At 40.6% G+C, this 25453-nt stretch overlaps 1 protein-coding gene across 3 annotated transcripts in view; it reads left to right on the top strand.

Annotated features, from left to right (window-relative positions):
• Positions 1 to 25453, top strand: part of LOC111159889 (Meis homeobox 2) — a 206970-nt gene that overhangs the window by 36926 nt on the left and 144591 nt on the right. The window lies entirely within an intron of this gene.

The raw sequence follows: 25453 nt of genomic DNA, 5'->3' as shown, positions 1-25453 counted from the left end.
GCCAGCATTCTAACTCAGGTCTCTCTGACTCCAAAACCAGGCACTTAATCACTTGGCCACACCCTGTCTACAAGAAGAGGTGTCAATTGTATCAGATACCTGTCATCAGCCCAGAAATTGGGGCTGGAGGTGTTTTATCCCATTCTGAAAATGTCAGGTGGGTTTTGATATTTTCTGTTATATACCCAGACATTTCTCTAAAGTTGCTTGCTGTATCATAGGGCATAATCGTACTGGAGGTCGAGCTCATTTCTAGAAATCTGCCCTGTAAATTCTGATTTGGTGGCAGGTTCCTAGGGCCATGTATAATTTTGGAAAATTATTGATAGTAGTTTCTAGAGTTGGCATCTTACCACATTTTCTGAAGGCCACACAGAGTTCTACAACCTTTTTCTGATACTATTTCAAGAGTCAAGTGACCGAAGTTTTTTAAGCCATTATCTTGAATGAATGGGATGATAGATGAAGGTACAAAAATCACTGGTTCCCACATTTGTCATATATTCCAATAAACATAGGATTAGGTCAATTAAACTGAAACCTAATGTTTAATAGAAGACTAGTACAGCACATGATAGAATTAAATGGAGGAAGGTGTATCTGGATAATTTCTTTAAGGGCCCTTATATGTGGATTTCATAACAAGCAGTTGTTTTTCAGGATAAAAGTAGAATTTGTGAAGGATCTGATTGATTAGAATTTCTTCTAGGTAGTTGCAGAACACAGGTATTTATTTTGACTTTAAATACTGACCTGTTCAATCTTTGTGATCCTAGGACAAAATCGTAGACAAAATAAGCAGAGGTTAAAGTTGCATGTTTGTCTTCCATCTGAAAAATTGCCCCTTCTGATTCTTTGACTACATCCTTGGTGTCTACCTTCCCTTCTGCGGTCTTACATTTTTACAGCTAAAGTTCTTGCTTGATTTCTGCTGCTCGTTATTACAACTTTTAACTTTGAAGAAGGGACGTTCTCCACTGATTTTTTTGGCCTGCTTGAGCAATCCTACTTCTTCTTTAAGAAGATAAGTTTTAGAATATGTCACATTGCAATGATACTGAGATCCCTGCCATTCTTATGGGGGGTGGGCATCAGCATTAGCCCAAGGGCATCAGTGAAAGGGAAGACCAAGTTGTCAGGTTAGGGACACAGGCGGAATGTGTTGAACTGGGGATTCCACAGTTCTGAGCCAGCAGGTCACCCTGGCTTACTCTGAGCGTATGTGTCTGTGGAACTTCTTTGTGCCTTTAATTTCAACTTGTAGCTGTTGAGGTAGAGTGAAAACCTTTTTTTGTAGGCTTCTGAGCAGGTCCCTGACACTACAATGTCAGGGGCCACAAGTTCTAGTCTCAGCTATAATTTCCTCAATGATCTTAAGCAATTCACTTGGAGAAATACAATGCCTTAAATTGAATATACAAAATTGTATTGATTTCTTTTATATCTTGCCTGCTTCTTTTAAGCAGTTTAACATTTTTTTTCAAAGTTCTTTTAAGATGTTTTATGGCTGCTATTTTATTTATAGTGAGAGATCCAGGTTTCAAAAGTTAAGAGGAAATGCTACACTTTTGAAAAGAGTTTCAGAAAAACTGGTTTGGTGACTATAAATCTTAGTTTCTCCAGTCATCTCCCAAAAAGCCCAGAAATGCTGCCTTCTTGTATAGTTTATTTCAAAGAAATGATTTGGTTACTTTAGGATTTTTTAAAACATTAACTGCAAATACTGAAATGAATCTCTAATGGGTGGCTTGATAAGGTAGACTTGGTGATAAGCTCCTTATGAAATATTCTTAATGTATTTTTTCTACTTTTTAAAATTAACATATAATGTATTATTTGTTTCAGGGGTATGGGTCTGTGAATCATCAGTCTTACACAATTCACAGCACTTACCATAGCACATACTCTCCCCAATGTCCATCACTCAGCCACCCTATCCCTACCCCCCCCACCTCCACTCCAGCATATTCTTAATGTATTTTGAGTGTGGGTACTTTTGAGACCAAAAACCCTAATATGCAGCAGTTTTGGTAGCTTTACTTAAAGACCTATATGTAAAGATATTTTACAGATGCAGGTGCAGTCATCATTTGATGTAGAATTTTCCAGATTATAAAGACTCCCCTGTTTCCTGGGCGAGACGTAAATTAGCCATCTCTACCCTTGAACGCTCCCACTGTGGACTTGTGTGACCTTCTCTTAGGGAGTCTGAATATGTTGTGATTCCATAACATTGCTTCTTTTAAGGACCCCATCTCCCAACTGTTTGATTCCTTGTTCAGTGTTACACTTTGAAAAATATTTGTGTACACTGAGTAGGAAGGTCTATTTTGATTTGAGAGATGGAGTGCCTGGAGCTGAACTCCTATGTTCAGGTACAGGAGTAACAGGAGTGAAAAGTACAGGTGTGGATAGTCATACCAGCAAAGAGAATCAGCTGCATATATGCACAGGAGTCCAACTGTGCCTGTTTACAATTATTAACTGCATCATATATGCTGTGTAGGTAATTCTTAACTCTCTGGTTAGTTTCCTTACTTGACTGATAGGACTGCAAACTGTGTGATGCTCCCAAAATAGATGATAATTAAATTCATGCCATCCATTATGAGGTACCTCTTTTCTTCCCAGATTCCTTTGGCAGATAAAAACATGATTCTGGCCCCAAAGTTCCTATTTTTAGGGCCATTTGCTGCAGTTATTAGAATGGTATGGAATCCTTGCATTCTGTGGCTGATGTCAAATGCTAAGAATCAGATTCACAGTACCCGAAGCGGTGATAAGCTTATAAGTCATTACAAGATCATAAACACGTCTATTTCACTCACCTTGTTTCATTGGATCCCACCCAAGCGGCTTTTGAAAGTTCAGATAGCAGTTTCCTCTCCTGGGTGATCTATTTTTTTCTGTTCCAGGCTGTGTCGTAATTGTTTAATATCCCTTCTGTTAACTCCCATGCACCCCAAGAAAAAGGCATGGAGCCCATGTTCCAGGGTTACGGATCCTAAATTGGCAAATTTGGCACACAGTAACTTCCAGGAATGAAAATGTCAATGGGGAACATGTGCTTAATTTAACAGCCCATAACACTGTTTTTAGAACACTGCAATACCTACCCAAAGGAAAGCTTATAAAACCCGGGTCTTTAAAGTGAGTAGATTAGACCAAGTGAAACGACACGCATTCTCAAGAATATGCATTTTTGTCAGTTCCTATTAATCCCAAGGATCCTGAAAGGGGCCACGTGAAAGCCCCAAATAAGAGTTTTAAAAACTGTGCTTTTGGAAAGTTTGATAATTAAAAACAATAAAAGAGGTAGTACATTTAGGAAAACACTCTCTGCAGACTTTAGTATCCGGAGACACATAAGAGCTTGGATTCTACTTCTGAGAGTATTTAATTAAGCTCTTTGTGCACCCATTACTTTAGGTCTTACAAATGGTCCGTGTCCTCAGATGTTATCGTTTAGGACTAGGCCCCATAATTTGAAGTATCTCTAATTCTTTATCTCCCATATGTAACATTTCAGCCATGACTTTATTTTACTCTTAAATATGTAATTTATAAATAGAAGCAATGTTGATAGACTTGTTTGACTCCCTTCTAGAAATAAATGACTCATTTTGGATTGCATGTGAGAGCTTCAAGCTGCTCTAAGTAACAATCAGTGACAATGAGAAAATCGTTATATTATTCATCGAGGCAGCAGGAAATTAAAAAAAAAGAAAAAAGAAAAATGCAAAGCCTGCTCCCCAGTCACTGGGACCTTTTATTTATAACGTTGATGGCAAACTTTAGGCATGAGTTCTGAACGTTGAACAAATGAGCAGACTTCTCACCCCCACCCCCACAGTCCTGTTTTTGTACCTTGTCCTACACTATGTACGTTGTTGGTCTTTTAAATGCAACTGAATAGGTTAGTTAAATGAGTCATCCTAATTTTTAATAAGAATTTACAAGAGGTGCTGATTTTTTTTTAGATTCATTTTTCTATTTGTTATTTCTCATTTATTCAAAATACATGTGTTTGCTTTAAAAATGGGATTTTCCTTTTGCAAGAAATCCCCTGGAAAAGGGACACCCCTGTTTTCTGTGCAGGAAATCAACACCACCCCTGACAGTTATCTGCCTCCTAATACGGCACAGTAAAAGTGGTGGGGTTTTGACTCAAGGGATCGGTGGAACCTTCGCTGATGAATTTGGTGTCCACTGCTGTCCTCATTGTTTGGAAACTGAAGAGAAGAGCAAGGGCGGAGGGAGGAAAACACACTTTTAAGTTGGAAATTATTTAGACATGCAAAGTTTGTTTCCCACTGAGGAAAGAGCTTTGTTAGCCCTGACTGCCCAGATCACATGGTGCAACCTTTTGACAACCGAGTGTCTGCTGGAGACGTCTGTGAGAGATGACCTTTTGACCTAGGAAGGAATGTTGTGAAGGTGGGGAATGTACTCCCAGCCCAGGCCCCGGGAGAGAACATGGAAAACAGCCCCGGCCACTCTGCTCACAGGATCCCAGCTTCGTTTGAGTTTCGAATTCAGTATTAGATGATAAAACCTTGAAGGAGTCTCCTGAAATTGTTGCAGACCTTTACTGTTGCTCACACCATCTGAAATAGAGTTAAATACAGCAAGCAATGGCAGTTTCCTTCTAAATGGATATTGCGAGTGTCTTGAGAAATCCAAACTATGTTCTTTCTAGCAGCTGGTGCGCTGGGACTTGTGTCTTGGACCTGTCTTCCTGCAGGGTATGAAGCCTGTGCACCTTGGTATGGGTGTAGAGGGTGCAGGGCAGGTAGAGAACTAAGTCCATTGCTCTAAAAGCCTTCTCAGTAGCAATGATCTTCGTAGAAACAAAAATCCATTGTGCAGGGGCTGTAATCGGAGAAACTTTCTGTTATCACGCTCGTTCTACTCCCCAACATTGATCCCGGTACATGTGACCCTTTGAAAGGGAGCACCGTGTTGGTGATTCCTCTTATTACTAAACACCATTGTGTCTGTAATGGCCATTTATATATGGTTACACTGCACGCCCGCTGGGTTAATAGGCGTTCCCAAACTCTGATGCCACCTGACCCACAGCCCAGCGTATAGGCCTTGGCCTCTCCATTACTCTCTCTGCCCTGTCTTCTGACATTCCTTGATGTCCTCTATGAAAACGAAATAGGGAGCTTAGTGTTGCTGAAAATAGGGTAGCACGGATTCTATGGGGTGGGAGGACCAAAAAGCCCCAGCAAAGCCTTGAAGAAAATAGGTTACTTTACTTGATTTTTCCCCCCAGTTCCACGATATGTCTGCGTGCTTTAACACTGATTTCGCAGCTATTTGGGTCCCAGGAGGCCCCATTGAGCCCTGTACTGCTCAGGGAGTTGCAGCTGTGTAAAATGGGGGAAAAATGTAGTTTGTAGGAATTGTTCTTTACCTTGGTTTGGGTTCAGAATGGCAGCTGCACTCCGACTGTGTGTGTGACAGCACAAAGGCCAGCAAAACTGAAAAGCAAGTCAGCAAGTAGAGAGACAAAAGCAGCGATCAGCTAATACAGCTCCACATGGCCTGACTAATTTATGAGAAAAAAACTGTTCTGTTCATTGGATCAGCACTCTGAGGAGGCAGGTGGAATTGTAGGAAGTTTTCATTGACTCTCCTGAGCAACTAAGGACGCCACGAGAGATTCTCCTCAGTTTGAACTTTATCAGGGTCTACGCTTAATCAATAGAGTATTGGAAAAAGAATTAATTACTAAAGCAGAATAAAACAGCTGCATTTTAAACTAAGGATCCATCAATTCAGTAATCTTCCAGTTACAGGCTAGGTGCCGTGAGGATTTGAGTCTATGTAATGAGGAACCCGGGGAGTTTCCTCATGAACAGGCTGGGAATTCACATTAACCCATTTCAGTTATTTGTCATGAGTACAACTCATTTCTCCTCTCCCGCATTACAATTTGTATTTTATGTACTGTGGAACCCACGAAATTCCCACATTCCTGGGAGGGAGCGCATGAAGGCGGAAATCATTGTCACCCTGAGAAAGAGTCTTAACCTTGCCTGGCCTCTTTATTCTGGAAGCTGCGGCGGGAGCGGTTCCGAGCCGAACCTGGCTCCATTGTGCTCCAGGTGGGGGTCAGGGCCCCGTCTGTTGAAGACACTCCGGTTTGAACCCAGCCTGGAAATGTTTCATCTATAATTTCCATAATGGTGGATTTCAAGGAGGCTGAGGAGGGTTATGGGAGATGAATTAGGTTTTTAGTGAGCTCATTAGGAAGCCAAACAGAGTTGTGATGGCGAGGCGGTGAGCGGGCAGTAATCAGTTCTGCTCGCTTTGTTCCTTGCCTTCGGGACATTTCTCGAAAACTTGGTGGTGGCGGCGGCGGCGGCGGGGGCTGCTGCGCCTGGGCTGAGCTGAGGCTGCCGTCCTGGTGGCTGACTTGTTGATTTGTAAACCTCTTAATTCATTTTTTTTGTTCAATTTAATCTTTTCTTTCTGAAGGAAAATTAGTTGAATGTTAGCCCTCTTTGCACTATTCACCTCTTAAATTATGCTCATTTTGAAGAGCTTGTTATGCCTGAATAAACATGAAATGACTTGGCATTTTCCCATCAGAGGCACACCCATTTTAACACCATGTATTTACCATTCCTGGAAATGTCTCATTAACTTCTGAAAATCTGCGAGCATGATATTTTGGGCTACTGTAACACACCTCTTGGCAGTCACAGAAGGCAGTTTGGTTAATGCCTCATAATATCCATTTTTATTCTCAACATGAAGAAAGACTCTCTATAGAAAATTGATGCAGTTTGCTCTGCTAATTTTCATGCTCATTCCAATTAATTTAACATGACCCAGATTTTCTTCCTCGGGCTCATCCTGACTAATTAGTAAAGCAACACCTAGAACAAGTTATGTTTAATAACATTGAGGAACACTAGTTGTGAGTGATTTTGATGCTAATAAAGATATTCACTGATGGGACAGATATTTTATGTCAATTATGGTATGTAATTTAGAAGTCCCAATGTGCTGGTTGGAGTATGGAAAGGCTAGCAAATCACTACGGGAGATAATCATGTTTTTAAGACTTCTGTAGCACCTAAATAACCGCTGGGACCAATTACTTTATTATTATGGTTCTTTTATTTGTTTGTTTTTTTTTTTGTCGATCTAGCAGGATTGGGAACTGATGTCACGGTAACAAAAGGGGTGGAGTTGGTGCCTGACAAACCTGACCCATACTCACTGGGCTTGAGCTTTCAGTACTTACTGAACCTTGGCGAGACAAGAAAAGCAATCATGGGCATCAGAAAAGCAGCGTTTGTTCCAGGGGAAGGAGTGGTTTCTCCACCTCTGTGGTTGGGGTCCTTTTATCACATTTTTGTCAATGAGATGAATCAATTTTAGCACTTGCGGAAAGTTGAAGGTGGGGGAGGTGGTGCCACTGGTGGAAGGTTTCCAAAGTCATGTCTAGAGTGGGATTGTTTAAGGGCTCTCTACTTTTTCACAAGGAAGACAGGTCAAGGTAAGGCTCTGGGAGTGGAAAAAACCACAGAGAAGCATTGCAGTCGATGATCCTTTTTAACAAATATTTCCTTGGTGCCTGTTCTGAGCTGGGCACCTGTTGTATGCATGGGGAGTACAGGGTGATAGGATGGCCACAGTGCCTGTCCTCCTTATGCTTAACGGTCATGCTAAAATGTAAATTTCCTGTTATCTGAGCTTGAGAGACCACAGACATTTTAACTAACCCAGTGATTTGGTAAGGTATGGGAATGTTATGAAGTTATAGGAGGATGGAATATTCTGGATAGGTGGGCTCTGAAGTCTCAGGGGTAGCTGTCACGGGAAGCAGTCTCTTGTAGTGTTTTAAGGGCGTGGGTGTGAGCTCTGTCTCTGCCCCTTTTTCTCATATGACCCCAGGCAAACTGTTCAACCTCTAAACCTTAGTTTCTTCATACGTAAGAGGCAAATCCACCCTGAGAGGATGGGGAGAATTAAATGAGGTCATTCGTGTGAAGTGCTTAGCAGACTGTCTGAAAGAGAGTATGTGCTCAATAAATATTGTGTTTTATTAATGTTGCTGTTGTTATTATAGGAAACACTGAAAACTTCTTCACCATCTATATATAGAATATACTCTAATCATTTCTCAATGCTATCTACTATTGTTGAAGCTTGAAATTAGAATGGACAAGAATAGTTCCTTTTTCTGAATAGTACAAACAAGCTTTTGGTCACATCCCTATTTAAAAGCACAGCAAAGTCTCCCATCTCCTAATTGCTGGTAGGTTTTAGTGTGTAGTGACTTCACTGGCCTCTCATGCTAGGGCTTCCAGTGCTAGTATTTATCTTCACATTACCTACTTATCTACTTGATATGAGAAGAGAAAATAAATGAAGGGATTTGTAAGAATGAGGCAAGGCATTATTGCTAAAAAAAACAAGTAGAAAAATGGGAAAAACAAAAGAAACAACTGGGTTATGACTGATAGTAAGGTTGGGAATATTGGTTTATGAAATTGCCATTTTGGTAGGTTAAAAATGACCGAAATATTGGCAATTTCAGATGGTTCACCCTAATATTCACAGAGTGTAAGTAATGGGAAGTGTTTCAGGGAAGGCAAGAAATTAGCATAATTGTTAACCATACTTGATTTATCTGTGAAATGGGAGTGATAGTATATACCCCTTGTATTTTGTTGTGGTGATCAAAAGTTAGAAGAAATTATTTGAAAGCTGAAACATCACAATGTAAATATAAGTTACTTTTATCCAAGACCACACATTTCTAAGTCTAAGACTCAAGTCTCACAACCACTAGTAGGTTTTTTTATAAAAAATATTTTGTGGTTAATGCATAAAGGATGTCAGCTTCACTTTCTACCAGAATAATACATTATCTATAGAAAAACTAGGTACTTTAGCAGGAGCTGTATAGATATAAGATAGATTTTCAAAATGAAATAATCCTATAAGTTATATAATTCTTTTCATATTTCTGGTCATTTAAATAATACAGCACTTTGGGGAATTTCTGATTTGCTTTAGAATCTTTGACTCTTCACACAAAGTAAGACTCGGGATATAAATAGTTCAGGAAGTCATTACCAATTTTAGTAGATCTGCATGATGTAAATCGGACAGTTACCATTTAGCTGTGCTAAGACCCTCTGTTAGGAGTAGTTTTACAATTATGAAATGAAGTTGGTCACCTCTTCAGCGATTACTGACTGGTGATAGAAATTGTGTTGTACTGGGTCAGCAGTGAATTCCTCACTCAAATGGTGTCGAGTCAGCTGGTTTTTAATTTGTTATCTTCTCAAGAGTGCATTCACCGACTTTATCACTGAGAAGAATGACTCCCTAGCCTAGTGTGATCAAGATCCGGAAATTCGCTGCATCAGCATATTAAGGTTGGACTGCGATTTGATTGGTGGCTCTGAGATCTGATCTTACAGCAAAGATGTCAGTTCTCTCATAGGCTGGCTTGCACAGGTACACTAATAAACCTACTGAGAGAGCAAACCCTTTCCTTTTCCTCCTGGGAAATGGTTGAACAACTTTTCCTCTTAAACAATGACCTTTACCGCTCTCTTTTATCAGTTAAAATAATAAAGTTCACATTTGCCCTTCGAGTTGAGTTGTCTGTCTTTATGACAGAGCACGGGGGTGTGCGGTGACAAGCTAATAGTTATGTGGCCTTCAGCTCCTTGTCTTTCTAGGGTTAGATGATGCCAATCAGGTGTGGTAATATTGCCCATGTAGTGGCAACTGGGACCTTTTGCTTTTGTGTCATTTTGAAGTATGAGTTCTGGAAGACTGAGGGAGAAATATTTTTCTTGAGCAAATGTGTTTTTCAGCCAGTGGTGACTCTACTTTCATGTGAACAAGTCATTAAAAAGAAATGAAAGAAGGAAGGAAAAAGTAAGAATGAAACGAAACTAACTCTTATTGATTCTCTGATATGAGCCAAATATCACAAATCTCAAAATTCAGATAAGTCACTTGGCCATGGGCAGGCATTAGTAAGTACCACTTATCCAAGGGCCAAGCCTAAGACATTGTTTTCTCCCACATTCTTCATTCATTCATTCATTCATTCATTCATTCATTCATTTTAAAGTTTATTTAAGTAATCTCTGTACCCAACATGGGGCTCGAATCCCCAACCCCAAGATCAAGAGCCACATACTCCTCTGAGCCAGCCAGGTGCCCCCACTCCTGCTACAGTCTACTTTTTAAAAAGATGACTTCCACTGCATATGGGAATCAGAGGCTATGAAAGTGTAGTCCATAGATTTGAGCTGACAGTTCAGCTCTGTTACTGACATGTAACTTGAGTAACCTGTCTGGCATCACTTTCAGAGAATATTAAATAATAATTAAAATACCAAACTTTGAATTGTCCTGTGGATGAGATGATACCCGTTGTACCTGGTACATACTAGGTGTTTCACAGATATTCGTTCCCATCTCTAATCATAGGAGGGATGCAGGGATTATCTGAAGGCATGGAGCTGTCTGTCAAGGGTTGGTATTAATTCTGTATTTCCCATTCTTATTTTTTTTGTGCCTAATTTTTTTAAATCAATTTTTTAAATTTTTAAAATAAACATATAATGTATTATTAGCTCCAGGGGTCCAGGTCTGTGAATCGCCAGGTTTACACACTTCACAGCACTCACCATAGCACATATCCTCCCCAATGTCCATAACCCTACCACCCTCCCATTCATTTTTAATCTCAGTGGTGCCTCAGAGTTTCATGTGTGGTGTCCCCATTTTCCTCTGAGGTTGACTGAGATCTCCAGTGTGAGATTTTCTTATAATGAGGAGGAATGAGTTAATACAGAATTCCCCAAAAGAGGTTTCAAAAATAGCTTATTAAGAATTATTTCTATTACCTTTTAGATTATTACTGGTACTTTTTTTATTTTTGCAGGTTGAGTAGTTCTTTAACAGTATTTCCCATAATGAGATTGGCCGATGGAGAAAAAATATTTTTGAATAAAATCTATAAAGTGCATTCTGATCATCCACTTTAGATGTTCATGAAGTTTAAAAAAAATAGTATACATCTACAGGTTTACAAATACCATGTTGGGCTTCTCTCAGCAGCATCTTTCAAATGTTGCTCTAAATTGTTTCATCCTTTCAGAGTCTTATTGCATTAACTGGGAGGATCCCCACTCCTACCTCTCTGCTGTGCTTTCCACTAATATCTGTTCTATGCCAAATAACAGGTTTATGGCCTGTTTTAGATTTAACTATAATCTGCCTACCATTATTTTTATCAACTTTATTGAAGTATAATTTTCATATAAAAATTTCACCCCTTTAAAGTATACAGTTTAACAAGTTTTGACACTTGTGTGCACTGAGCCAGCACTTGTTAAAATCAAGACACTCCATTTCCATCACCACCTGAAACTTCACTTGTACTCGTTTTTCGTCCAGCCCTCCCTTTGTACCTGTCCTCAGGCAACCACTGATCTGCTTTCAGTCTATTAGTCTGCATTTTCTAGAATTTAATACATTTGGAATCAAACAGTATGTGTTTTTTTTGTTTGGATTCTTCTGTTTAGTTTAATGACTTGTAATGTGGTTAACATGTTGCATATGACAGTAGTTTGTTCTTTTTTATGCTGAGTAGTACTTCAGTGTGTGGATATACCACATTTTGTTTGCCCTTTCTTTCTTTCTCTTTTTTTTCTTTTTTAAGGTTTTATTTATTTATTTGGCAGAGAGAGACCACAAGTAGGCAGAGAGGCAGGCAGAGACAGAGAGGAGGAAGCAGGCTTCCCGCCAAGCAGAGAGCCCGATGTGGGTCTCAATCCCAGGACCCTGAGATCATAACCTGAGCCAAAAGCAGAGACTTAAACCACTGAGCCACCCAGGCGTCCTTTGTTTACCCTTTCTTATTAGTTCATTAGTTGATGCTCCTTTGATAGATAAGGTACTGTGTGAGGCTAGATGTCACGTATAAAGTTTCTAAGTTTGTGAGTAAGAGTAAAGCTCATAGTACAAGATAGGGAGTTAATAAATAATAACTATTATTGATTATTTCACTTAATTTTCACAACCTGTTGAGTATGTGTAATTCTACCCGTTTCACTGATGAGGAAACTGAGGTTCAGAAAGTTAATCTCTTGACCAAGGTTGCACTCAACCAGTAAGAAATTAGACCTGGAAATTCAGTACAAGATCTGTGTTCTTATTCCACAACTCATGCTTCTTTCGTCATATTACTATTTTTCCCCAAGGATATGTGCCTCTGTAGTTATACAGGGAAGGGTAGAAGGACAGAGTAGTGGGACAAGGAATGTGTCAGAAGTGAGCTTTCAGTGTATAGATAAAATAGCATGGCTGCCCAAAGAAACAGAATGAAGTCAGAAATTTAGAAAAGGAAAGGTGAACTAGGTATGTATGGTACTTTTCCAAACATAGGTTACCTCTTTTGTTAATTGTCTGTTTCAATAAAGTTGCTTCTTCCAGGCAGCATTTCTTATGAGGTAGTGAAATTTATGAAACATCGGGGCACCTGGCTGGCTCAGTCTGTAGAGCATGTGATCTCAGGGTCATGAGTTTGAGCCTCATGTTGGGTACAGAGATTACTTAAAAACAACAAAAAGAGGAAATTAAATTAAAAAAAAATTATGAAACATCAACTTTATGGGCAGTTTCCAACTCTTAGAGACCAACATTCTAGAAGTTTCTGTTTCTAAGTTTTAGATGTAGACCTACAAAGAATACCGCATATTCCGAAGAATTGGAATGGCATCCATTGATTCATTTGTTAAAGGGTTAGGTGCATACCATACTCCAAACATTATACAAAGTTCTAAGAATGCTATGAAAAAACTAAAAGATATGGTTCCTGACTTGAAGAGGCTTATGTAGAAGAAATGTAAGAGTGGGGTGTGTGCGTGAGTAAGTCTTCTGGAGTTATTCTGGTAGTTAAAGTAAACCTTGAAAGATGTAAATAATTTGGACTAGGGTTCTGCTATAATGCAATGGAATTGAGAGTAGAGAAGGGTTAATTTCAGGATCAGGATCAATCTAGTTTCCATTAAAGCTATTCTTTGCAATGTAAACAGTATAAAATTCACCCCAAGTGTTTTTGAGTACATACATTTGTCCATATGCAAGGTGCTGAGATGATATTAGCAAGCAGCCTTGAATTCACATTGTTTTAGAATGCCTGGGTGGTGCAGTTGGTTAAGCATCCAACTCTTGGTTTTGGCTCAGGTCACGATCTTAGGGTCACGGGATCAAGTTGGACCTCTGGCTCTGCGCTCAGCGTGAAGTCTGCTTAGCTTCTCTCTCCCCTTCTCTCCCTCTTACTCTGCCCTTTCCCCCATTCCCTGTGCTTTCTCTAAAATAAATAAATAGATGGATAAATAAATCAATCTAAAAAAAAAGAAAACATGTTGTTTTGAAGCAATTCAGAAAGGATTATGGATACCTTCAAAACTCTGTTACAAGGATTTTATTTTTCTCCCAGCATGCTTTTTTTTTTTTTTTTTTTTTTTAGAAGGAGGACAAAATGTGTTCTTTCTAAAAAATATAATAGCTTTGGGGCGCCTGGGTGGCTCAGTGGGTTGAGCCTCTGCCTTCGGCTCTGGTCATGATCTCAGGGTCCTGGGATTGATCCCTGCATTGGGCTCCTTGCTCAGCGGGGAGCCTGCTTCCTCCTCTCTCTCTTTGCCTGCCTCTCTGCCTACTTGTGATCCCTGTCAAATAAATGAATAAAATCTTTAAAAAATATACAATAGCTTTATTGAGATATAATTCACCTATTTAAAGTGTACAATTTGATATTTTTTAGTATATTCCTAGAGTAGTTCAGCCATCACTGTGACCAATTTTAGAACATTTTCATCACCTTTAAAGAAACCCCGTACTCAGTCGGCAGTCATTATCCATTCAAAGTACACTTTAAAGGTCCCTGTGTCTGTAGTTCTTTAATATGTAAGCTATGTAAAAAATATTTTAGATTATTTTTATTGAGCAGTCATTTTATCTGTTTCCCTTAGGGCTTTTACATCTATGTTATAGATCTTTGCATTACATTACAAAAAGATACCTGCTTCTTCTCAAATCACAGTTGCAGATATATTTAAAACAGTCAAAATAAGTGGAAATACCTAAATGCACAGTAGCTAATACTTTCTAAGTGCTAATAACTTAGTTTATAAGCTTCTTAAGCAAAAATCCAAAGTTATATTAGGAGGCTGTTGTGTGAAAATAGTCTTTGAAAAAGTACAAAATAACATTTTTCAATAATTAACAAATATTCTCCAATTCTGATGTGTGACTGGTTTAAGAAGAATTCCCCTAAAACCAGTTATCAGCTTCATAGGTAATACTATTCTTTTGTCTATACACAGCTGTGATTAGCTTCCTAAAACTATCCCAAAGGGAGTGTTGGTGATACCTGAATCTAGTTGTCTTACAGAGTGTTAGTTTTATTATTGCTGTTGTTATCATAAAGATGCCTATCTTTTGTCTTAAGATTAAAGAATTTCTTTTTGCATTAACAACGTCAGTTGCAAAGTTGCACTTTTACTAAATAGTCTATTGTTTTCGATTTACAACAATCAAGAAAGTGGGAGAAATAATCAGTCTTTTTGTTTTTGTTGTCCTGCTATTTGAAAATCATTATCTGCTGTTATAAATTCATAGGGAGATAGTATATTAAGAATTCAAACTGATCAAGTGTCTGACATTATAAAAATGTATTGTCCTTTTTCTGTTTTAGATAGCAAATAAGATAATGAGGTAAGAATCATAAAAACTGGATGAAATAACTCTACCCCATAGAACTATGCTTTTCTGTTATTTCCTCCAACAGATTTTGTTACTGGTTTGTTACTTAGATGTTTCATCTTGTAATAAGATATGCTAGGAGACAATTAGATATAAAATCCTATTGTTAATGATAAAAATGAGAATATTAGCAGCATATGTTGAAAACATAGGCTTGATGGAGTCAATACGTCCCCGGAAGCAGACTGATTATATTGTAGTTTAGCGTAAAATGTTAAAAGTGCATTTTATAGAAGAAGCCTTAGCGGGAAATTTTTTTTTTGCAAATATAAAGGCCATATCTTTCCTTGAAAGACCTGTTGATTCAGAGATGTTAGCCAGCTATCTTTACTAAAACACTCCTCAATGCTAAAAATAGTCCACTTCGGTTAAATATGGATATTTTAAAAAAGAAAATCCCAGTTAGACTGCAACAGAAGGACATTTTGTGTGACAATATTTTGCATGATTAAAAATTTAAACAGAATAACAGCTATTTATATTTACAGTTACATGAGAGTAATTACTAAAGCAGACAAAATACTTAGAGCATAATTTAATAATGTTTTCCTCTAGCAAAGGTGCCAAAATAGTTATTTGCATAATTTTCACAATTTGTACTGAAACATAGCTAAGTGAAATTGGGAAGACATCTCTCCCCAACCACCCTTTGTCTTTTGTAGGAGTTGTGGGAAAGGGACTCCTATATCATAACAACTAATTTTTGTATCATTTCCCATAAAAATCATGACCCTTGTGTCAACCATGAGGTGAAAGAAATGTGTTCCATTCATACTTTCTCTTTTAGGGTCTTTCTTTCAATGGCCAGCCTCAGCCCAACTTCAAGGCTCCTAATTATAACGTTTACTGGTTCAAAGATTAACCTTCCGAGAGGGGCATTCTGGGCTCTTGGTAACATGATCAGCTTGGTCTTCTCTTGGTCTCTCTCTTTCTGGTTCTTTGTGTAGCAGGAGGGAGATGATGGTATCTGGCACATTCCTAGGATGACTTGAAGATAGCAGCCTTCTGTGTTTAGGGCTGAAAGATTGTGAACTCTGTTAGCTGAAATGCCACTCCAGGGAGGTGAACAGAACATTAAAAAAGCTTTAGCTGTAGGTAGTGTATAGTGCAAGTAGAGTCAAATTTGAGAGCTGGGACTTGAGTGGACATTTGTCCCTGCTTTCTACCTTAATAAAATCTGAGTGTTAACTGTGGAAAAGGGCATTTGAGAGATCACTAAAAATGAATCATTAAAGTGCCCAGAAGAGCTTTATTATGATGTACTGTGAATACCTTCAGAACTGACTCTACTTTTCTGTGTGCTTCTCAGGTAACTGAGTAAAAAAGTATAATTCTTTTATGCTCTGCCATGGAGATTAAGCCATCTGCTGAATTATAGTGGCCAAGGCCTATACCTCTCTACTGGGTTCAGTCACTATCCTTTGGAGAATTCTGTGGCAAGTGAGACTAAATGTCCTTTCTGGAAATATTTTTAAAAATTCTCAAGTGAAGTTCCGTATCTCAAATGAGAGAAACCAACTTCAGTGAAGCACGGGCGAAGGGTACTGCAAGCTTCTGTTAACCCATGCTCTAAAGGATTAGAGGGTTCCAGTCAATAAACAAAGCCATTTTATGGCTCCTGACGGGTAAATTGAGGGGACTGATTTGGTCAAGGACCAGTATGAGGATGTTTCTGTTCAACAGTTAACAGGATTCAACATGATATGGAAAATACAGGCGTGCAAAACTATACTACGACACTCACGTTGCCAGCTCAAGCCTAAAACACAGCCACATTTACATATGTGTCCATCTGTCTGTTTTTACACTTTATTTTTCCAACCAGTGGGTGAAGTGGTTTTCATCCAAGCTGCAGTCTGAATTTTTTTTTTCACCCACCACTTTGCATTATATCATATAGATGCATATTTTAAAGTGCACGTTATTTGTCTCTGGACACGCTTTTGCACAGCCTTGGCTGGGGTTTTTGGTTCTCTGCTGGAAGGTGAGCCCGTCTTCACAGCCCCCTACTTTGCAACTGCAGGCACCGGCCAGGTTGGCCGGGGATCACCCAGTTAGGGAGCCGTGTATTGCCTTCTTCTCCAGTTGCAGAAATTCCCCATGGCCGGCCTGGGTGAAGCGGCTGGGGCCACAATGGGGCAGAGCCGGTGAGAATGGAAGTGCTTTAGGTCTCTTCAGTGGAGAGCCTGCGTAAATCCTGTGTAAATAGAGGGAGGATAACAAAGAAGGAGCCCCTGCAGCTCTGAGCATTTGGAGCCATTTGGGGCTGAATTTGCTAAATGCTGCTTATACCGCCTGAAAAGTTGAAGAGAAAGGAGCATAAAATCCCCTCTGTTTTTCCCTTTCTGCTCCTACCCCGGGGGGAGGGTGTTCAGGACCAGGGAAGCCTGAAGTAAGCCGATGAAGACTTGTTTTTTCAGTGCTCTTTTGAGTGTGAAAAAGGTGGCCTGGGTCACTGTCCTCTCTTTAATGTCGGAAACCCACACAGTTAGTAAATGTTGCATGTAAACGAAAGCATTTCATCTCTTCTGCTTCCCTCCATGCTAGTGGGCCATGAACTAGTCACTTGAAAAATCACAGAAAAATTTCACTTTAACGTGTCCAGACAGTTAAGCACAGCAGGAGAGTAAAAGAGATCAGTAATTAGCAGGTCTCACTGCTGGCCCCTCACCCCACCTCTGGCCCCTCACCCTCCCCACATTTCTGGGTCTTCAGCTTCCCCCTCCCCCAACCTGATCTGATGTGAAAAAAAAATTGCATGTGCAAAAAGATTTACTTTGGATGGTTCTTGGAAAGCAAGTTGTGTAAGGCAGTAGTTGAGAACAGAACTAGGCGAAGGCTGCTGCTGCTGCTGCTGCTTCTTTTTTTCATCTCATTTGAAACCTTGATGCAGGTTTCTCAGTGGGATGTCCTAAACTAAACTTCTAGAAGGTACTCCCCCAAAAGAAATATCTTTTGACTCATAGTATCTAATATACATATATTTTGACTGTTAGTATATTTTAATTCCATTTTCAAAGTATTATATCCAGAGGAAAAAAAAAAAAACCAAAGAAATGATGACAGAAAATGGGTTCCCAAGGTACTGTGTGTTATAGTTCCTTGACTACTTAATACTTCATTTTAACTGTAATGTTCCGAGTCGTCTGAGCAGCCTGGGCAACGCGCAGCCCACTCTCTCCCACCGCCCCTCTTCCCCTTTGAAATAGGGCAGGTTGGAGATGGAGTACTGTTTTCACCAGCAGTATGTGACACATGTCTCCCACACGTAACGAGAATCTGAGGAGGACCACACACATATGCAAAGAGTACTGGACGTGATACCATGATACCCAGTGCTTATAGAGCGGGGAGAGGGGAGCAGAGGAGCCCAAGGCTTGGAGGCTACCAGAACAGGTTACCAGATCCAAGGGGCCGCCATCATGGACAGTTTCTTCAAAGCAGGTTATATTCTCATTGGGTCCCACTAATATGTCTAAGGGAATCTTGCTGCCAATTTGCCCATGCCACTAACACTAGAATGTTTACTATGGTGTCAAGGTTTGGGAATCAGAAATGACATAGCCCCTGCCTTGGGAAAGTTCACAGTCAAATAGGACAGAGAAATTAGTCAACAGATAAGTTGTAAAACAGAAAAGTAAATATGACAGAGGCTAGGAGAAACTGCTGAAGAAGTAGAAAGCAGAGTACCCCAACTCTGTTAATGAAAACTGGAGAAAGCTTTGCCAAGGGGTTTCCTTTTTCACTGGGTTGTGGAGGTTGAATAGGAGTTTGCCTTGACAAAGAAGAATGGGAAGGAGAGGAATTAAAATGAAGGGAAAGGGCATTCCAGGCCCAGGGAAAAGGACTAAAGGCATGGAAACTTGAATGATCCCTTGGCTCAGAAAAGTCTTTAAAATTCCGCAAATGCGTCTGTTTCAAAATCATATTTAATTTGACATTTACGTCCCCAGGGAACAATGATGAACCTATCTCTAGAGAATGGATATACCTGTCTGTGTAAAATATGTACCTGCTTGTTTCTCGGTTGATACTTTTAAATGTGCTGTCGCCCGCTATCCCCTTGGAGCACGGAGGTAAATATATAAGAGCTCACTCTTGGGGTTTGTGTCTGGGGTAGTGAGGGCTTATCCAGCCTCTAGCTTCACTTTTCACATTCTCTTGTCCTCTGAGCAGGTTAAGGGAGAGGAGAGAGGGCATGAGCCTGGGCTTTGAAGGATAGCGCATTCTGCCACTTCCTAACTATGTGACCTTTGACAAGTTACTTACTTTCTTTGAGTCTACGTTTTCTTATCTGTAAAATGGAATTGGTAATAGTAGCTATTTCATTCATTTGCTGTGAGGATTGGAACATTGCAAACGCCCACTGAATGTTACTTGTGATAACGAAGATAATGACGGTGACGGCAGTATTGATGAAGAAGAGGGGCCTGTATTCTAGAAATAGGGAAGTGGTGCGGAATAGGGACTACTGTACTTAACATTAAATACAGACATCTGAAGTATTCTATAAATGTGTTTGTGTATGGAGGGGGGCGTGTAGCAGGCAAAAATATGCAGTTCATCCATGAGTAAACTTGGACACTTGTGTATAAATTGGTGAGTGATTTGAAAAAGATACAATTTAATTTATATGCATATAGGTTTAGGATCACGTACATAAATATCTACGTATTTGTCAGTATACCTAATTCTTGGAAATAGACTATTGAGAAGATGCATGTAAGTGCATGTGTATGAAATTAGTGAATTTACATGGCACACAATGAAAATGATAATGCATATAGTGAGTTTCTGTTTAGCAAAAAAGAAGGGGAAAAAAGCTATGTTCTCTCAGATGAGATATCATTCTTTTTTACAACATATATTTTTTTTTTAAGATTTTATTTATTTGACAGAGAGAGAGATCACAAGCAGAGAGAGAGAGAGAGAGAGGAGGAAGCAGGCTCCCTGCCTAGCAGAGAGCCTGATGTGGGACTCGATCCCAGAACCCTGAGATCAGGACCTGAGCTGAAGGCAGAGGCTTAACCCACTGAGCCACCCAGGCAGCCCCTACAACATATATTTTGTATGACTGTATTTAACTCTTAAACCTGGTCCAAAACTTGGGGAGGTGGGGATCAAATAATGCACCACTGACTTACCCAAAAGAAATACAAATGCCACCAACCAAAATACATGCTTATGTGTCCTCATACCAGATCAAGAGGTCAGTTTTAGATGACTGTTATTTGACGATGTGCCAAATGTCACAGAAACCTTATTCTACCATTGAAAAAGTGACTTTGGGGCAGGGGGGATATATGGCTTTGATCACAGTGCTATGAAGTGTTGAATAGGACTGCACAGAGCTCCCAAGGTCCTGACTGTATGGACAGTGGGTGTGGCTTCTCTAGTATTTGTAGCATCTCTATGCTCTGAAGGTCAGTCTGGTGTCTCCACTTGGATGACAATAAACCCGTTATAAAAAATCCCTAGCCTCAAAGCCTATTGCTATACTGCAGGTAACTAAAGCCCTTCAGGCGATGGCTTTCTTTTGGGAAAAGCCGCACATTTCCTTTTGAATGTTGACCAGTCTGGACCAGCTCTAGCTCAGCCCCAACTCCTCCACCGTAGATCTAATCTCTCCTCTGCGCTTAGACCTTCACTTGTGAGATCAAACGTTGCTTAGATCTGTCACTGATAACAGGGTTCCAATGAGGTAATGCTCTGAAAAGTAAAAGATAACCTACGATATTAATGTGAGCATCCCAGTGGACTGGACTTGAAGTTGCCAGGATTCTAGTTTATCCCTGACCACGCAGAACCAGTGGACTCTTGAACAACAACCTAAACTCCTGGCCTCATTTTTCTCACTGGTAGTTGTCTGGGTTTTGTTTTGTTTCTCAAGGGCGCTGGAGAAGGTAGAAAGGTAGAAGAAGATGGACGCTCTAGGCTGCTGCATGGTATTTCTGATAGGGCAGGAAGGCCACATCCCCGTGACACTGGACTCATCATAGCACGTCGTCACTGTTTGTAACATTGGTTTATTCCAGGCCAAGAAATTGATCTCTAAAATACAGGTAGATTTTTGGCTAAATGGAATAAGGCAATATGCCAGTGAAAGGAAGTGATGTCCTTTTGCCTAGATAGTTTCTATGATGTAGATTTTCTGGACTGGAAATTTCTGCTTTAGAATTATCCGAGGATCCTCTCATAATGTGTCCATATCCGTCCTTGATTCCCTGACCATATAGCTATGGGTATGGATTCTACCTACACCTGGATACCCATGGTATCCCAGGATTTAGCTTCCTGTGACTAAACTCTCTCAGTAGTGTTTTTTTAGGTAGGTGTAGATTGGGGTTGCTTCCCAGATCAGTGCCTTGCTCCGAGCATAGTATGCTTAGCTACAGAAAGTATGTGTGGCTTCTCCAGAGCATGGGTGTAAATCTAGCCACAGATGCTCTCAAAATACTGTGGAGTCTCTCTCTCTCTCTCTCTTTCTCTCTCTCTCTCTTTTTTTTTTAAAGATTTTACTTACTTATTTGAGAGCAAGAGAGTGAGAGAGGGAGGAGGATCAGAGGGAGAAGCAGAATCCCTGCTGAGCGGGGAGCCTGACGGCAGGGCTCAATCCTGGGTCTCCGGGATCATGATCTGAGCTGAAGGCAGATGTTTAACCAGCTGAGCCACTGAGGCACCCCAGCACCTCAGAGTCTTAAAACAGGAGGAAGACGCAGAGATTAGATACAGGCCTTCAGATAGTAACCGCCAAGGGTAGCCAGTCAAGGAGATCTTCTCTGTGCTCTATAGCATTGCTTCTTAAACCTGTGTGGTGGGATGCCTGGGTGGCTCAGTCGGTTTAGTATCTGTCTTCGGCTCAGGTCGTGATCCCAGAGACCTTGAATCGAGTCCTGCATTGGACTCCCTGCTCAGCAGGGAGCCTGTTTCTCCCTCTGCCTACTGCTCCCCCTGCTTGTGCTCTGTCTCTCTGATAAATAAATAAACAAAATCTTAAAAAAAAAAAAAAAAACAACAACCCACAAAAAACCTGAGTGGTCATTAGAATCACTTGGAACACTTAGTACCATTCCGATGATTAGGTTTCACCCTGGAGATTCAAGGTCACTAGGTCTGGGACAGTCCAAGAATTTGCATTTCTCTTTCCTCATCAGTGCTAATGCTGCTGGTCCGCATTTTGAGAGCCAGTGTTCTAGAGCTTCTTTCTTTCTCTGTCTCCTTCATCACCAGATGATTAGGATGAAGCTCCATTGTGTTGGTCAGCACATGGGATGGAGAACGCTGTGTTTCTTCTGCAGTGAATAAGCCCAGGGCTACACTGCCGTTCCTCACCACGACCACCGACGCTATGCATGTCAGTAGGATAGACTTGTGACTTCCTTACCCGTTCTAGAGCTTGCATCTTCTTCCACATTGGAAGGTCATCTAGTTCAGTGGCTTCCAAAAACCAGTTTGAGAACCAGTGCTAGGCTGGTTGCGTACGCAAACCCAAGGATTGTGTTAAAAATATAAATTCCTTACCCCTGCTCTGGGGTATTTTGAGCCGATGAACCTGGGCTAAGGTCCAGAGACCTGTGTTTTTCATGGTCTCCCCTGATGATTCAGTCCACTTCAGCATTGTCTATCTACAGGCTTTGACTACTACTTTCCATGGTCACACACGGTACATTCCAGTAATACACAGCTCTTGGGAGTATCTTTGCCCCAAATTTAACTTGTACCCTCAGAGAAGGGGTGAGCAACCTTTTAGAAGGAGCATTCAACTATTTTTTTCTTTAGTTTTTCATCATCAGAGATGGCAACGCTGGTGGAATGGCCAGTGGTCCAGCCCCCACAAAAGGCACTAGTGGTCAGAGGGTTCTTCAGAGAAGCACCAGTCCTAGTGTGTTTAGAAGTGACTGTGTGCACACAGGCAACCTGGCCCCTGAGGCACTAAAATGAGCGAGATCGAGTCCATTTGGGATTCTCAGAAAGAGGGGAGGGTCCTTGCATAAGCTCCTGGATGAGTTCAGTCATTCCCTCACCCAACATAGAATCACTGGGTATCTGCTCCGGGTCAGACACAGAGGTGTGCTCTCAGGATAAAAAGGAAAGCAAAAAACAGTTCTTGCCCTCAGGAGTCCACACTTTTGAATCTTAACTTCAGATGCTGAGATGTATGCTATTATGTTATCCTGCTTTCGGCACAAGCATCTGTGTTGATACACACGCACACACACTCATGCACACACACACACAAACCTCTTCGGCACAGAAACATGTTTGGCACAGGTGCCAGCGGTTGCCAACCATCTTACATGCACACAGCCTTAAAACAAGAAAACAATGTCCATTTTAAGAGCTACTAACTCCGTCATCCTCTGCACAATTTTATTGTAGGTTGCAGACTACACAGTTTCCTTTCACAATTTTTCTTTATGTTACTGTTATTCCTCCATGATGGAGCTGGTTCATCGTCCACCAGAAGAAAAAAAAAAGGCATTTATTGTGTTATTTGGAGAGGAAAACTCCTCGCTTTAAGGAGGTATAGACACTAATATTAATTTAAAAATCTAATGTCTAATATCTACTTACTATAAAAACGGGCACATTTTTCTCTACAATCATCTGTGACACTGGATCCAAATTCAAATATTTTACAACACTTACATAGAATGGACTGCTTTATATTAAAATTCATGTAATGCTCCTACTGTCACCAGTTTAAGTCAGTCATCAAAGGACACTCCATCTAGCTGTATATATATATTTTTCTTGAGCTGAATAGTTTGAAGGTGTTACCAGCCCTCTTTGCTTTTAAGCACGAGAAAGTGCACTGTGGAAATGCAGTGTCTCATTTTTAAGGTCATTGATTGGGTGGAAAAAGGCAAATGCCTTCTTCTTCTTTTTTTCTTTTCTTTTGGTTGAACTTCCCCCAATTAAACAATTAACCTTTTAAAATAAGTATATTCAAAAATCTATCAAAAAGAGCTAAATGAGATTTTAACAAAATCCTGACAATTTCAGCTTAAACATATACACAGAAACCATATGTGCTTCGGAAGAAATATATACACACAGGCATTGTTTACAGTGTGTGTTTTTATATTTGGAAGACACTGAAGGAAGAGCCATTCCATACATACATTATCTGCAGTGTACATCCAGATAGCCCACATAGATTTTACATTAAGAGACAAAGATATCTTTATCCATGGTGGGTAGACAGACGGACTGACCGACTTCAAACTTCGACTTGCAGTGTGGATTTTTTTTTTTTTTTCTTCCTCATCTCCGGGTACTGCTTTTCAAAATTGCCTCGGGCTACAGAACAGCACCTCAGATCCCCAAGGCCCACTGCCTGGCTCCTAATAGCCACTCTCCATCTGTGTCACATGAACAGCTGATGAGATCGCGCCCGTGTCTATATTTTGGAGAGTACATTCACCCAGGTTAAAATGCTAGGGTTGCCAGGGAGCAGTCAGAAGCCATTAGTGCGGGTGAGATTTTGCCTTGCAGCAGTTCCTTGGCATGGTGGAAAGCGTGTACGTGTGTCCCTGCTCGAGCTTGTGTGTGTGAGTGTTTGTGTGTGTGTGTCTCCTTGTGCAAGGACCCCTCGTATACATGGGTGTATAGGGAGGGTAGATGGATGAAGACTGCCTCCGTAGAGCCTGTACTGAAAAGTCAAATGCCTTTTGTTTCCCTGTACTCTGATTAGTTCCTTGACGATTTGGGGTCCCTTTGACTCACTCTCTCTCTCTCTCTCTTTTTTTTTTTTATCATAACAGACGGCAAAGAAAAAGAGAACAGCAACTTCGGGGTCATGCTCTAGTGTTTGGGCAGATGGAAGGGAGCTGCTTTGCCTTGGGGCAGGGTGGTTGTAATGAAGTGGCCTGTCAGTCTGTAAATAGTGGGGGTCATCTCTCCCATGTGATGGAGGGTATCACATTGCAGTGAAAATGGAAACGTCAATAAAATTAATCTGCCAGCTCTTTGCTGTGGCTTTTCTGCTTCTCTGGTCAAAGAAGGTTGAGAGTTTTTTGGTGAGAAAGGAAGAGAACAGGTATTGGGGAGCCCACGGAGTTGACACCGAAGTTGCAAGGTGAGGGGCCCAGTGGGCAGGCCGTCTCGGGGTAGCCCTGACCAAGAGCAGGAAGCAGGTCTGGGAATGGGCTGGTGGCTCTCCAGCATTCCCCCGGAAGCTGCAGAGCGTCTAGCTCAGGCTACATTGAGCACAGAGTTTATTGTTTTAGGCTTTCTTGGACAAGGTTTTTACTTAGCATGGGATTTATGGCATTTACTGCTAATGAATATCTATTCTTAAATTACAAAAACCCCCATCTCAGCGCAATTCCCAGATGTCCTTCCAGGACCCTGGCTTCTTAAACACCAGCAGGGAGCATAAACTCTCCACTTCTCTGTTTTCCTCTTTCGTGTGGCTCCAGGCTAATGATGTGCAAGGAAAACACAGCCATCTATAAAGCCCCAGCGCTGTCCCCGTATTCTTCATTTATTTTGCATTTGATTATGCCACAAGTCGGATCTTGTTTCTTTCCTTTTTTTAAAGTTATTAGTTCAAATATTAATGTAGGGATATGGCATATATTGCTGCCCTTGATTGATGCCTTCCCAAAAACAGGAAGACGTG

The sequence above is a fragment of the Enhydra lutris genome, unplaced genomic scaffold, assembly GCF_002288905.1.
Source record: "Enhydra lutris kenyoni isolate GAN:26980312 unplaced genomic scaffold, ASM228890v2 scaffoldscaffold4, whole genome shotgun sequence".
Lineage (NCBI taxonomy): Eukaryota > Metazoa > Chordata > Mammalia > Carnivora > Mustelidae > Enhydra > Enhydra lutris.
The sequence above is the reverse complement of the archived record's forward strand: the minus strand, read 5'-3'. Positions and strand labels throughout refer to the sequence as shown.